This window comes from Ictidomys tridecemlineatus, chromosome 6 (assembly GCF_052094955.1).
Source record: "Ictidomys tridecemlineatus isolate mIctTri1 chromosome 6, mIctTri1.hap1, whole genome shotgun sequence".
NCBI lineage: Eukaryota > Metazoa > Chordata > Mammalia > Rodentia > Sciuridae > Ictidomys > Ictidomys tridecemlineatus.
Window position 1 is genome coordinate 78,493,418 of NC_135482.1, and position 12,309 is coordinate 78,505,726.

Genomic DNA, 12,309 nt, shown 5'->3' on the forward strand with positions numbered 1-12,309 from the left:
ATATCTATTTAAGGAACTCAACTTTTCTGTACTAAGAAAATCATGGGAAGTGAAATTAGGGATAAAAGCTGATAATGCCAGTTCACTACTCAGAAAGCCTTTTGGAAAGTTCTTAATAGACCAGTGAATCATGTGACCGGTCGCCAAATCCTTGGTGTTTCCATGTAGCCCTAAGTGCACAGCCTGAAGTGCCTTAGAAGCAGAAGCAAACATGATGCTCACAACTCCTGGGGAGAAAGCATGACCAACAACAATTCCAGAAATCATTAGTGAAACCAAGTTGCCTAGTACATAGGAGAGCAAACTCTGGGTGGTGCTGATCCTGGAACTTTAGATGACTTATTCAGTCTTTTAATGTATTTCTTTTCACACCTTGAAACATTTGTTAAAAACAGGGTCTCTACCTTTCTTCCTAAAATCTTATGAAAAAGAATTAGGTAGTGATTTAAGAGAGTTCCGAAATTAAGGTGATGAAATGTTGCTCTGCTTAAATGTCAGGTCATATTATCCTCAAAGAAAGGAGACAGTAAGACAATTGACCCTCTTTCTGTTCCCAAAAGCCTAGCTAAGCCTAGGGAACAATGAGAGCAAGCCTGGGCCAGAATGTTCACATACACATTACCCTGAAGGACACTGGCTTTCTCTTAGGCACACTGGGAACTAGGGAGCTGCTTTCTTGCATGTACAGCAGGATGGTGGCTCCATGGGATGCTAGTCATACAAACTAACCAAGCAAGACAATGCTGATGATGTCACTGCATCTACAGCTAACATTTAAAACCCTCCTCTCAATGGTGACTGGAGCAGAATGAGGGCACTGTGGAAAGGATATCTTTCACGTGTTCAGCAGATCACCATTGGACAGGATGTCATGAGGGAGAGGAGGCACTCTTACTACAGCACAGTGAGGGATGAAGGTGCTATCTGTTCAGTCTATCGCCACTAAAGCTTCCCCATAAACATCCCTCAAAAGGCCTTATGTCTCATACTCCATCTCCAGGTATTTTCTTTGGTCTCTTGGCAACCTAACCCACTGTGCTGGCACAGCTGGACTGTGGACCTGACCTGGGTGCACTCCAGTATCCATGTGTCAAAACTGCACTTCAGTCTCTCCCTCACTGCCTGGGCCTCATCGTGGTCTTCTTTGTTGATAGAAAAGTCATACTGTTAGTCGCTCAGGCCAAAATATCAGACATTTTTCTCTCAAATTCCATCATTAAACATTGTTAATTCTACCATCAAAATACCCCAACTGGGTTCATTTCTCACTATCCGCCTGGTCTAAGACATTGCATCGTCTCCTAATTCACCCTCCTGCTTCTAACCTTTCATTGTCTCCCAGTCTATTCTCAGCACAGCAGACAGAATAACATGCCACATGGTGTCACTTCTTTGCTTACAGTCCTCCAGAAGCTTCTGGTTTCTCTCAGAGTACAAACTTACAAAGGCAAACAAGATCAAATGTGGGCAGGTCGACTCTCTCACGCCATCCTCTTTCCCATGGGCTGGTCTCCTTGCTGGCCACTGGACACAGCAAGTGCAGACCTACCGAGGGCCTTGGCCCTTCTGCTGGAATGCTGTCCCCATGACCAGTTCCTCCTCCAGGTGTTTGCTGAGTTACCCCCTTTGCAGGGTGCTGAGCACCCTGTGTATAATTGCATCCTCCCCACTTTTATTTGGGGTTCCCCCATCATGCCCAACTTTTCCTGAAATTCTCATCACATTTTTAACACACTACATAATTTCCTTATTTGTCATAGCTCTTAAAACTCCTCTCCCAACCCCAGCTAGCTCCTGGAGATAGGGATTAGTTTGTTTGTTTGTATTTTTCTATTTGGTTCATTGATGTCCCAGAGAGACTCAAATAGTGCCTGGCATCTACATGGTACATTTGTCAAATGAATGAATATAAGTGGCCCTATATTACTATGAGAACCATTGCCATGGATGAGGAAGAGAACTTCTAAAAGGACTCACACCCTATATTCAAGGGGATCCTACCATTCTTAGAATGCCATAGTGCCTAGAGACTACAAACATGAGTATAGTGTATTAAATACATCTTAGATTTTATCCTGCAAATAGGAGAAAGTGGTGGATGTAGTAATAAGGTTCTCTAAATGAATGATGATTTCTTATGATGAATGTGGTAACCCCCTGATCTCATCTCCACTGAGACAGAAGGACAGAAAATGGGTTTAAACTATTGGAAAGAGGATGCATTAATATAGGAAAGATTTACCAGGTACTGAGATAGTCTCTTGCAAGTTTTCTTATATGGAAACTTCTTTTTAATCTCATTCTGCCTGGAGTGTTTTATTACCAACATTTCTCAAAATGCATTTTAGCATTCATTGAATGGCACACTAAGAGAGTTTACTCAAAATGGGGATTCTGTCATCAAATGCATTTCAGAATCATTTGAGAAGTGTTGACTTAGACATTAAAAAGTGAGAGGATAAATTTAACATGAACTATTTATTAGAATCTGTCCACCTTGCCTTATCCCTACCTTCAAGGAAACAAAAACAACAAAAATCTTCACAGGATTATCCCAGCAACAATACCACCATGCAAATTAGAATTCCTTATGAACCTTTTAATTTAAAATTAGAAAAAATTTCTAACCAGAAAGAGAGTCATAGAAATATCATCTGGATTCTAGAGGGTAGAAACATTGCTTATCAGTACCAATGGCAGAGGCTAGAATTAGAATTGTCATGTTGGGTTTTGTCCCAGGAACAAGCACATCTGTGAACATTTGCCATAGAATAAGGCACAGTGCAAGCCACACACTTGGGCAAGCACTTGGAGAGGGCATTTCACCCTTGAGATCTTATTTATATATTAACTGACAGTTTTTCCCACGTGAAACCCAAGTGATATCTTATATAACTCTTAACAAATTATGTGGTGAGCCGTTCCTGCGGACTGTGGTCGCCATTACATGATGGCGCTGGCTCCGTTGTGGTCTGTGAAGGACAACTCCATATCAAAGAGAGTTGGCATGTTCCCAGCTCCTTATCAGAGAAAGTTGGCGTGTCATTTTCTAGCACCCTGTGAGAAGGGTACACGTGGCAGCTTTGCATTGGGGTTCGAGGTGCTTTATTAAGGCTGGGAGGGGCATCCAATTATTATTCCGGGTAGTAGAAGAATTATTAGAAGAATATCAAGGGCCTGAATAAACTGCTGAAAGAAGATTCCTGAGTCACGTCTTCCTTGCGGGCAAGGGGGGTCGTGACAAGTGGTGCCGAGACCCGGGAGAAAAGAAACAAAGAAACACCCAGGAACCAGAACTTTCAGCAGTCAGGGAGGCGCGCCGGTAAGTCCCAGGTAAGGTGGGACCCGCTGTTAAAAAGCGGAGGCTCCTCTATACATAAAGAGGGAGCATTAAAAGGTACCTGCTCCTCTGTAAAAAGAGAGGGCGTTACATCTCATAGCAATTGCACTCTGTATTTTCGTTTTTGTTTTCTGTGTATGTTCGTTTTGTTTTGTGTACTTTCACTTTCGATTTCTGTGTTTTCTTGTGTTGCGTTATGGGTGCTGTGACTTCAAGTCCACTCCTTCTGGCCCTCGATGGCTTTTTACGTTCCAAGGGACTGGAGGTGAAGCATCGCACCTTGGAAAAATTTTTACAGAGGGTAGATACAGCTGCACCGTGGTTTGCATTTTCAGGCAGCCTCACTACACCCAGCTGGGATAAATTAGGCAAAGACCTTGACTTTGCTCGTGAGCAGGGCATGCTAGAGGGCGGGGTGATACCCCTCTGGAAGATGGTCCGTAGTTGTCTTATGGATGGCAGATGCCAAGAAGTGCTTGTTAAAGGGCAGGAGGTTTTAGAACAATTGCATGAGGAAAAATCAGAAACAACAGAGAGTGAAGTGTCTCAGGAAGAGGGGAGTGTGCGGGGCGTGGAGAACGGGAGGAGACTGTATCCAGATCTCAGTGTGCTGCGCACGCCCCCATGCGAAAGTGGGTCAGAGGCAGAAGACGCTGAGGAGGAGGAGATAAGAACGCTGTCCCGGCAGTTAGGGAGTTTAGGTACAGGGAACAGAGATAAGCAAGGGCTCAAGAACAGACAGCCTCCTGATCCGCCTCCGTATGGCGGGGGTGTTTCAGGACGAAGTTTCCACGCCCAAACAAAGAGGGCTGCTGCTGCTTTCCTCTGTTCCTCAGGGCTAGCATATCATTGCTATTGACATTAAAGACTGTTTCTTTTCTATTCCTTTGCATCCTAAGGACTCACAGCGTTTTGCCTTCACCCTTCCCTCGTGTAATCACGAGGAACCAGATCAAAGGTTTGAGTGGGTTGTTTTACCACAGGGAATGTCTAACAGTCCTACGATCTGTCAGATGTATGTAGGGAAGGCACTCGCACCTCTCAGACAACAATATCCTTCCATTAAGATTATTCATTATATGGATGATGTATTATTGGCAGCCAAATTACAACAGTCAGTTTATGAGGCCTATAAAGACTTGGTGAAGTTGTTAGCTCAGTATGGATTACATATTGCACCTGAGAAGGTTCAAACAGGGGATTCTATTCAGTATTTGGGAGCGACGATTGGAAATGACATGTTAAAACCACAAAAAGTTACTATAAGAACTCAAGATCTCCAAACTTTAAATGACTTTCAAAAACTGTTGGGAGATATTAATTGGATAAGAGGTTATTTACATATTCCTAATATCATGCTCCAGCCTTTGTATGCTATTCTTAAGGGTGATCCAGATCTTACTTCCCCTCGTACCCTCACTAAAGAGGCCAGAGCGGCCCTTATAAAAGTAGAAGAAGCTATACAACATGCCACTCTATGCAGGCTCCAGAGTGATAAACCTTTCCAGTTATGTGTGCTTGCCACTATGCGGCAGCCTACTGGAGTACTGTGGCAAGATGGGCCTTTACTATGGATCCACCCACATGTATCCCCAGGAAAATCTTTAGAATACTATCCTGATGCTGTTGCAGCGTTAGCACTTAGAGGGATTCAACAGAGCATTCAATTTTTTGGACAAGCACCTTCTTCTCTTATCATACCCTATTCTAAAGTTCAACTTAATGTTTTGTGTGCTACTCTAGACAACTGGGCTATTCTATGTTGCTCGTTTCAAGGGCATATTGATAATCATTACCCTTCTCATCCATTACTCCATTTTGTTAAAGAGCATCCTATCATTTTCCCTAAAGTAACTTCACCCACTCCAATTCCGGGGGCTGTTAACATTTTTACTGATGGCTCTAAGTCTGGAATGGGAGCTTATGTGATTAATGACTCTCCCCCTGTCCAGCATCAATTTGCTCCTGGAAATCCACAATGGGTAGAACTGCAAATTGTCATTGAAGTTTTTAAACAGTGTTCTTTTCCTTTCAATCTCATTTCGGACTCCATCTATGTGGTGCAGGCGCTCAAAATTCTGGAGGCTGTAGGAGCTATTAGTGACACCCATGCTGTGTCTGCTTACTTTAATCAGCTTCAACAGCTTATCCGTAGCCGTACTGCCCCCTTCTATCCAATGCACATTCGGGCTCACACCTCTCTTCCTGGCCCGTTATCACAGGGTAATGCCTGTGCTGACTCGGCAACTAGAAGCCAGTTGGTATGCTTGGCCTCCTCCTTAGAAGAAGCTAAATTGTTTCACCACAACTTTCATGTCAATGCTATGACACTGCGCAGACGTTTTTCCATCTCCAGAGCAGATGCTCGTCAGATAGTATTACAATGTCCCCATTGTGTCACATTTCTTCATCCTCCTACTTATGGTGTAAACCCACGAGGATTGAAGCCATTGGTCGTCTGACAAATGGACGTAACTCACGTGCCTGACTTTGGTAACCTCAAATATGTACATGTTTCTATTGACACATACTCTGGAATTATTCATGCTTCTGCTTTATCGGGAGAAAAGGCACGTAATGTCATTACTCATTGCTTAGAGGCATGGGCAGCATGGGGTGCACCTGCATCCCTTAAGACTGATAATGGACCTGCTTATACTGGCAGACAGTTTACATCCTTTTGTTCTACTATGGGAGTACAACTTGCTCATGGGTTGCCTTACAATCCTCAAGGGCAAGGCATTGTTGAACGTGCCCACCGCACCTTAAAAGAAACCTTAGAAAAACAAAAAGGGGGAATAGGAGTTGACCACACTCCTAAAGAACGCCTGTCCTTAGCTCTTTTTACCATTAATTTTTTGAATTTGGATATTCATGGCCGCTCTGTGGCCGATAGACATGTGTCCCCTCAGCCCTCTGTGACTGGCTATGTTAAGTGGAAGGATGTTCTTACAGGCCAATGGAACGGCCCTGACCCTGTGCTGACATGGGCACGAGGATCTGTATGTGTTTTTCCCCAGGATCGCACGGAGCCGCTGTGGATCCCTGAACGCCTGACAAGAAGAGTCTCGAGATCTACTAACCAGCAGCAGGAGGTGCCACAACAGTCCCATGATGAGGAGCTTCATTCTGATGAGTGCTCTGGCTCTGATGCTGGTGCCAACGGTACAGATGGCACCAATGCAGTGGTGGGCAGTGGCACGGGCATGGCCAATGCCAATGCCAGTTCATAGTAATTCTAGTGTCCTTCCCACTCTTTTTTCTACCTCATGTGAGATGTCTGCTCCTTGTACCTCTCCTAGAGGGGACATGGAAAATATTTTTAATCAGTCTCAAGTTAATCTCACAGGAGTTTTTTGTTTCAGCCTTGGGAACACTAATTGTATTAGCCTTAAGACCAAAAATTTGACTAACTGAGAGGACCCATTGCGGTCCAGTCGAGTCTCAGGGAGTATTCTCAGTGCTGTATTGAGCCAAGTAGTTTCAGGGAAGCAATCAGGCTCAGGGACCCCCGCAACTAGCTCTGTTTTAAACATAACTACTTTAGCTATTATCTCCGAGGTATTAATCCCAATGCCTCCTTCTTCTAATAGTACTTGCTATGCCACTCATTTCAAGGCCTCTCCTTACTGTACCCCTAATTTTGGTTTTCCCCCGACATTTACGCCTTGTCAGGATCATTCTTGGGAGAAACATCAAGTTGCTAAAGGTTTCTCCTTTTCCCCCCCTCTGAAGAGATATGTTTATAACTTTAACAACAATGCCAACTCCTCTACAGGAACAGGTTGGTCCTGGTTTCAATGGCTCATTTCCAATGAGAAGGGGGCTTCAGCCGATATTTCCGCATTGGCTCAATTACTAGGAGCCAAAAGTTGGCTGGCTAATGTTTCTGGCACTACTAAGGAGAGTGAACGAGGTAATAGGCTTACATCTGTTTCGTTCAACTCTCTGTTACATTATGCCACATTGCCTCCTGCAATGGTCTGTATCCAATCCCCGTTCCTGTTCCTTTTAGCTAATCACACCTCATCGGGGATGCTGGATATTATTACCTGTTTCTTATCTGAGTGTTGGAATGGTTCTTGGACTGTAACAGTAATTATGAAAATTCCAACTTTTGTCCCAATCCCAGTCACTGCGGATCCAGATAAATTTCCTATTGTAGAGCTACTTAGAGTCCGCAGAGATTTTGGAATCACAGCAGCTATAGTGACAGCCGTGGCGGCATCTGCTGCTGCAGCAGTTACGGCCGGAGTAGCCATGGCCAGTCAAGTACAAACTGCTGCCACTATTAATCAAGTTGTTCAACAAACGTCCACTATACTTGAATCACAAAATGCGATTAATCAACATATTTTGTCGGGGATTTTAGCTACCAACCAAAGAATAGATTTTCTTCAAGCTCAGGTAGAAGAATTGGCTGACCTAGTACTTTTAGGCTGCATTGACCAACGTGCACATTTATGTATAACCTCTGTCAGATCTAATGATTCCAGGAATGCTTCCCACATTATTGGTGGATATCTGGCCGGAAATTGGTCCATGGAAGCGGAAGACATGATCCAGTCTCAACTAACCCAGATAGCTGTCTTGAATAGTACCCGTGTCGATCCCGTGACTCTGGGTCAATTCACCAATTGGATATCTTCTGCTTTTTCCTTTTTTAAAGAGTGGGTGGGAGTAGGCATTTTTGGTGCACTGTGTTGTTTTGGTATGTTCCTCTGTTTGTAGTTTCTCTGTCGCCTTAAAGCTCGTAGTGCTCAAGATAAGGCTATGATCATACAAGCTCTTGCTGCTTTAGAAACTGGCAACTCGCCACAGGTCTGGCTTGCGCATCTTAAGCACTAAACTTTTGACATGGTCATTGCACCCCAAGTTATTATAACATTGCACTGGGATTGACATGTCTTTCCTCGTTATTCTCTTAGTGTCAGAAAGCCCTTGCACTCTGCCGGTCTTGCTACCATTGCACGCAGATGGGTTTCTACACTAGTGCCTTTGACATGGTCGTTGCACCCCAAGTTATTATAACATTGCACTGGGTACGACATGTCCTTCTTTTGTCTTTCTCTTAGTGCTGGAAAGCCCTTGCACTCTGCGGGTCTTGTTGCCATTGCACGCAGAAGGGTTTCCACACTGGTCTTTATCTATCACTTTAAAGTCCGTGCCTTTCTTTCAGGGTGCTGCCAACTTGTTTGTAGTTGTACCTCTGCATGGCCACAGTTCAACCTCAGGTATTCCCTCTTACTCACCATCGTCACGATACAGGATGCGAGGCAAGGCACTGCACTTGAGTGATCCATTGAGAAGAGGGACCTCAAGGGGAGCATGTCCTATTGCATGCGGGTTTGACGTGTCTCCGCCCCGCCCCACGAAAAAAGGCGTCGGCTGATATGGTGTCAGGTCTGGGGAAGGCGCCCCCTGGGGCTGGCCCATACTATGCAGCCACTTTTGCACAGTGGGATAGGACCTCTACTCTCGCCTGTATTGTCTTAGTGAAACAAAAAGGGGGAGCTGTGGTGAGCCGTTCCTGCGGACTGTGGTCGCCATTACATGATGGCGCTGGCTCCGTTGTGGTCTGTGAAGGACAACTCCATATCAAAGAGAGTTGGCATGTTCCCAGCTCCTTATCAGAGAAAGTTGGCGTGTCATTTTCTAGCACCCTGTGAGAAGGGTACACGTGGCAGCTTTGCATTGGGGTTCGAGGTGCTTTATTAAGGCTGGGAGGGGCATCCAATTATTATTCCGGGTAGTAGAAGAATTATTAGAAGAATATCAAGGGCCTGAATAAACTGCTGAAAGAAGATTCCTGAGTCGCGTCTTCCTTGCGGGCAAGGGGGGTCGTGACAAAATTAGTATTTTTCTTTGTTTTTCTACTCAGTTTTCAAGCTCACCAGTGAATCTTTTGGGAGCAGAAGCAGTGTCATTCGACAGATGTCAGAAGGAAAAAATGAGGCACAAAAGTAAATAGAAAAGGACAAAACTACAGAATGAGACGTTACACAGTCTGTACACACTTTGCTTTAAAATGCCTCAGTGCCTGCATTGCCTTGCATTCATGTGAGGTTAATTTTAATCCCTATCTATGGGAGGTGGGTTAGCATTTAAAGGATCTTACTCTGGAGTCATGCTCTCGAGGGACCCCCACCAGGACTTCCAGTGTTGTCATAATCCATATCAGAGGTGTATTCTTCAGCTTGGGATTTGTTAGAAAGTAATCTTAACTGGTAAACTAAATGATGGCCAAGACAGTTACCCAGAAAGATTGCACAGACACCATCATCTTTGACTGGAAGAGATCTAAAACTCTGCAAGTCCAGCTCTGTTTGGGCTTCAGCTTCACAAAGGCTCTGAGCCCAACAAGACTAGAAGAAGGTTGTTCTGCCTCAGGGCAGTGTTACTTTATCCTCCGAGGGAGGGAGTCTTCCTCTCCAGGTTGGGGACAAGAGTCATAGACCCAGCAGGGACTTCCCTGAACTTATAGGAACAGATGGTGTAAAACTCACTTGGTACTTGCCTCATAATAAATATTTCTGCTTCCAGCTGCATTTTATTCAAGACGTGCTTTCCATATTACATCCCATCTGGATCTAGACACTAGGGACCACCAGTGTTTACAAAGGATGTGGCAATATTTAAAGCAGCCAAATTGGCTTAGGTTAATTTCCAACATCAGGACTCCACTATTTGGTATTAAAAAGTGACCCAATAAGAGGAATAGTTTTAAATTGGGCTTCCTGAAATCACTGGAAAATTCTCGTTATTCAAGTTTTCCACAGTCCATTTTGACATTAATTACTTTGTTTGGTAGACTCCAATCATCTAATGATAGATACTCTAATCAAGAAAGATAGGGGATTTATTTAACAAGGTGGTTTTTTTTTCTGGTAATAATTGAATGCCAAATGTTGCTGGAGAATCAGTTTTACATTTTGCTTAGGCCAAATACATTTGTTTCTAGCATCTTGAAGGAATTTTTAAGAAAAAATTATTCTCAAGTAATAATAATTATTTTGAATACTTTACCATATTTTCAAGCATCATATGTATCATACGAAATTTCCTGTCTTGATACATTTTAAAATGTAGGTTAATACTATTGCATGGAAAGCATTCCCTTTATAAAGGCATCTTTCTTGTCTTCATGCATGTTGTAAATGTCCACTGCAAATTGAAATAGAATACACTTTAAAACACAAGGCTTCTTTTTCTCTACACTGATCCTTTTTGTTAGTCAGTTACAGTTTTAAGTGATAAAGGTATGCTGTTTGAAAGCACATTTAATTATGTAGAAAGTAAGCTATTCTTTCAGGTGAGTTATCTAGGAAAGCAGCTTTTTAAAAACACCTCTTAAGAAGCAAAATAATCCATCATGTTTTTATCACCATATATCTCAGAAGTAAGAAATTGGGTCTTGTCCAAAGAGATTCAACATATTTTGTTATAGTAGATATTTTGCTTTGCATGAATACAATATGGATAGTAGGAATCAAACCTACTATTAATAGTAGTTCCTCCAGAAGCTGTTATACAAATAAATCTTTTTCTTCCTCTTTAGCTGCTAAAAGAAAAACTTACTGGATTTATTGTTACTTTCATGTGGCATGAAGTAGTTTGGAAATTCTCACCATATTTGTTTGATAAAGCATGATGAGCATTTGGCCACCTGATGAAATGCAATTCTAAAATATCTGGACCTTCACCATGTAAGTAAAACCCAAGATTATTTTTGGTTCCTTTTCTTTATTGGTTTCAAATTATGGAGCAAAGGCACCATCTTCTATAGAACTGAAACAGAAGTTTCAGTTACAGATTCATTTGTGAATATCATTGTTCAAAATTAGCTTGGAATTTGGAGAGTTCACCATGATCTCAAGTGTGATAATTCTTAAATAAAGCAGAACACAGGCTGACTTCCTGTCTTTTCAGATCTGTACTCCCAGTTCCAAGTAAGGAGCAAGGACTCCACAGGTACCAATCAAACATGGATGATAGAAAAAAAGAGAGAGAGACATTATGTCTTGTGATTTAATAAATACTCTGATTTTAACCTGCCTTCACCTGTCATCAGCATCTCTTTGGGGGGAAAAAAGTTTGACCTTGGAAAAGCAAGTTTTGAATTAGCTAAAACTGGAGTGTCTGAGTCTATTTTTGTCTCCCAAGTGTTTAGTTTCCCCATTTAAATTTTATCAGTGAATTTTGGAGCTCATGAAAGTCATGAAATGAATCACAAACTTGAGCCAAGTACAATGTTCTGCTCTTGAGACCCTGAAACAGCCATTTTCCATCCCAGTTCAGCTTTACCCTGCTTCTTTGGGAGTGGAGGAAGATTTAGAGCATCCTCCATTCTTGTCCACAGTCGAGGTGCAGGTGCAGCCTGTGTTCATGTCAGGGAAGGTTCAGAACAGCCCCTGTCCTGCCCTGCAACAAGGTGTTGCAGCAGTCTAGAACTAAACCAGGGACCCAGCCAAAGACACAAATGTGACAGAAATGACTCTGCTTGTTAGAATAAGCTTTCAACTTTTCTTATCTGTAATACTGGCCCAAGACCTCGTGCCTCTGTATGGTAATCTGGGCCTTCTCTTTGGATGCATCTGTGTCTGCTGGTATCTGTGCTACTTGCTTTCGAAGCTCAGCTGAAAGGAGAAAGGGGAAGGGACAGCAAGGAGCTGCACTCCAGCTCTGGATCTGAACTTCATCCGTGTGACTAATTGCATGAGAAAAGCTACTGTTCTTCCAGTAGAGGCTCAGATGTGCGGCAGTGCCAACCATGCTCTGGTCACCTTTGAGACTGTCACAGGAGTGTCAAGAGAAAAGATTTACCTCTTTGCAGCTTAGAAGGATGCTGTTCTGTATCTTCCAAAGGCAGGAAAAGAAAACCAAGCCCAGTAATACCTGCCACAGGGAACGTATCAATATTCCAGTTCTTGTTTTCACGACGTTGGTATGCACCAGGATAGGTCAGATCA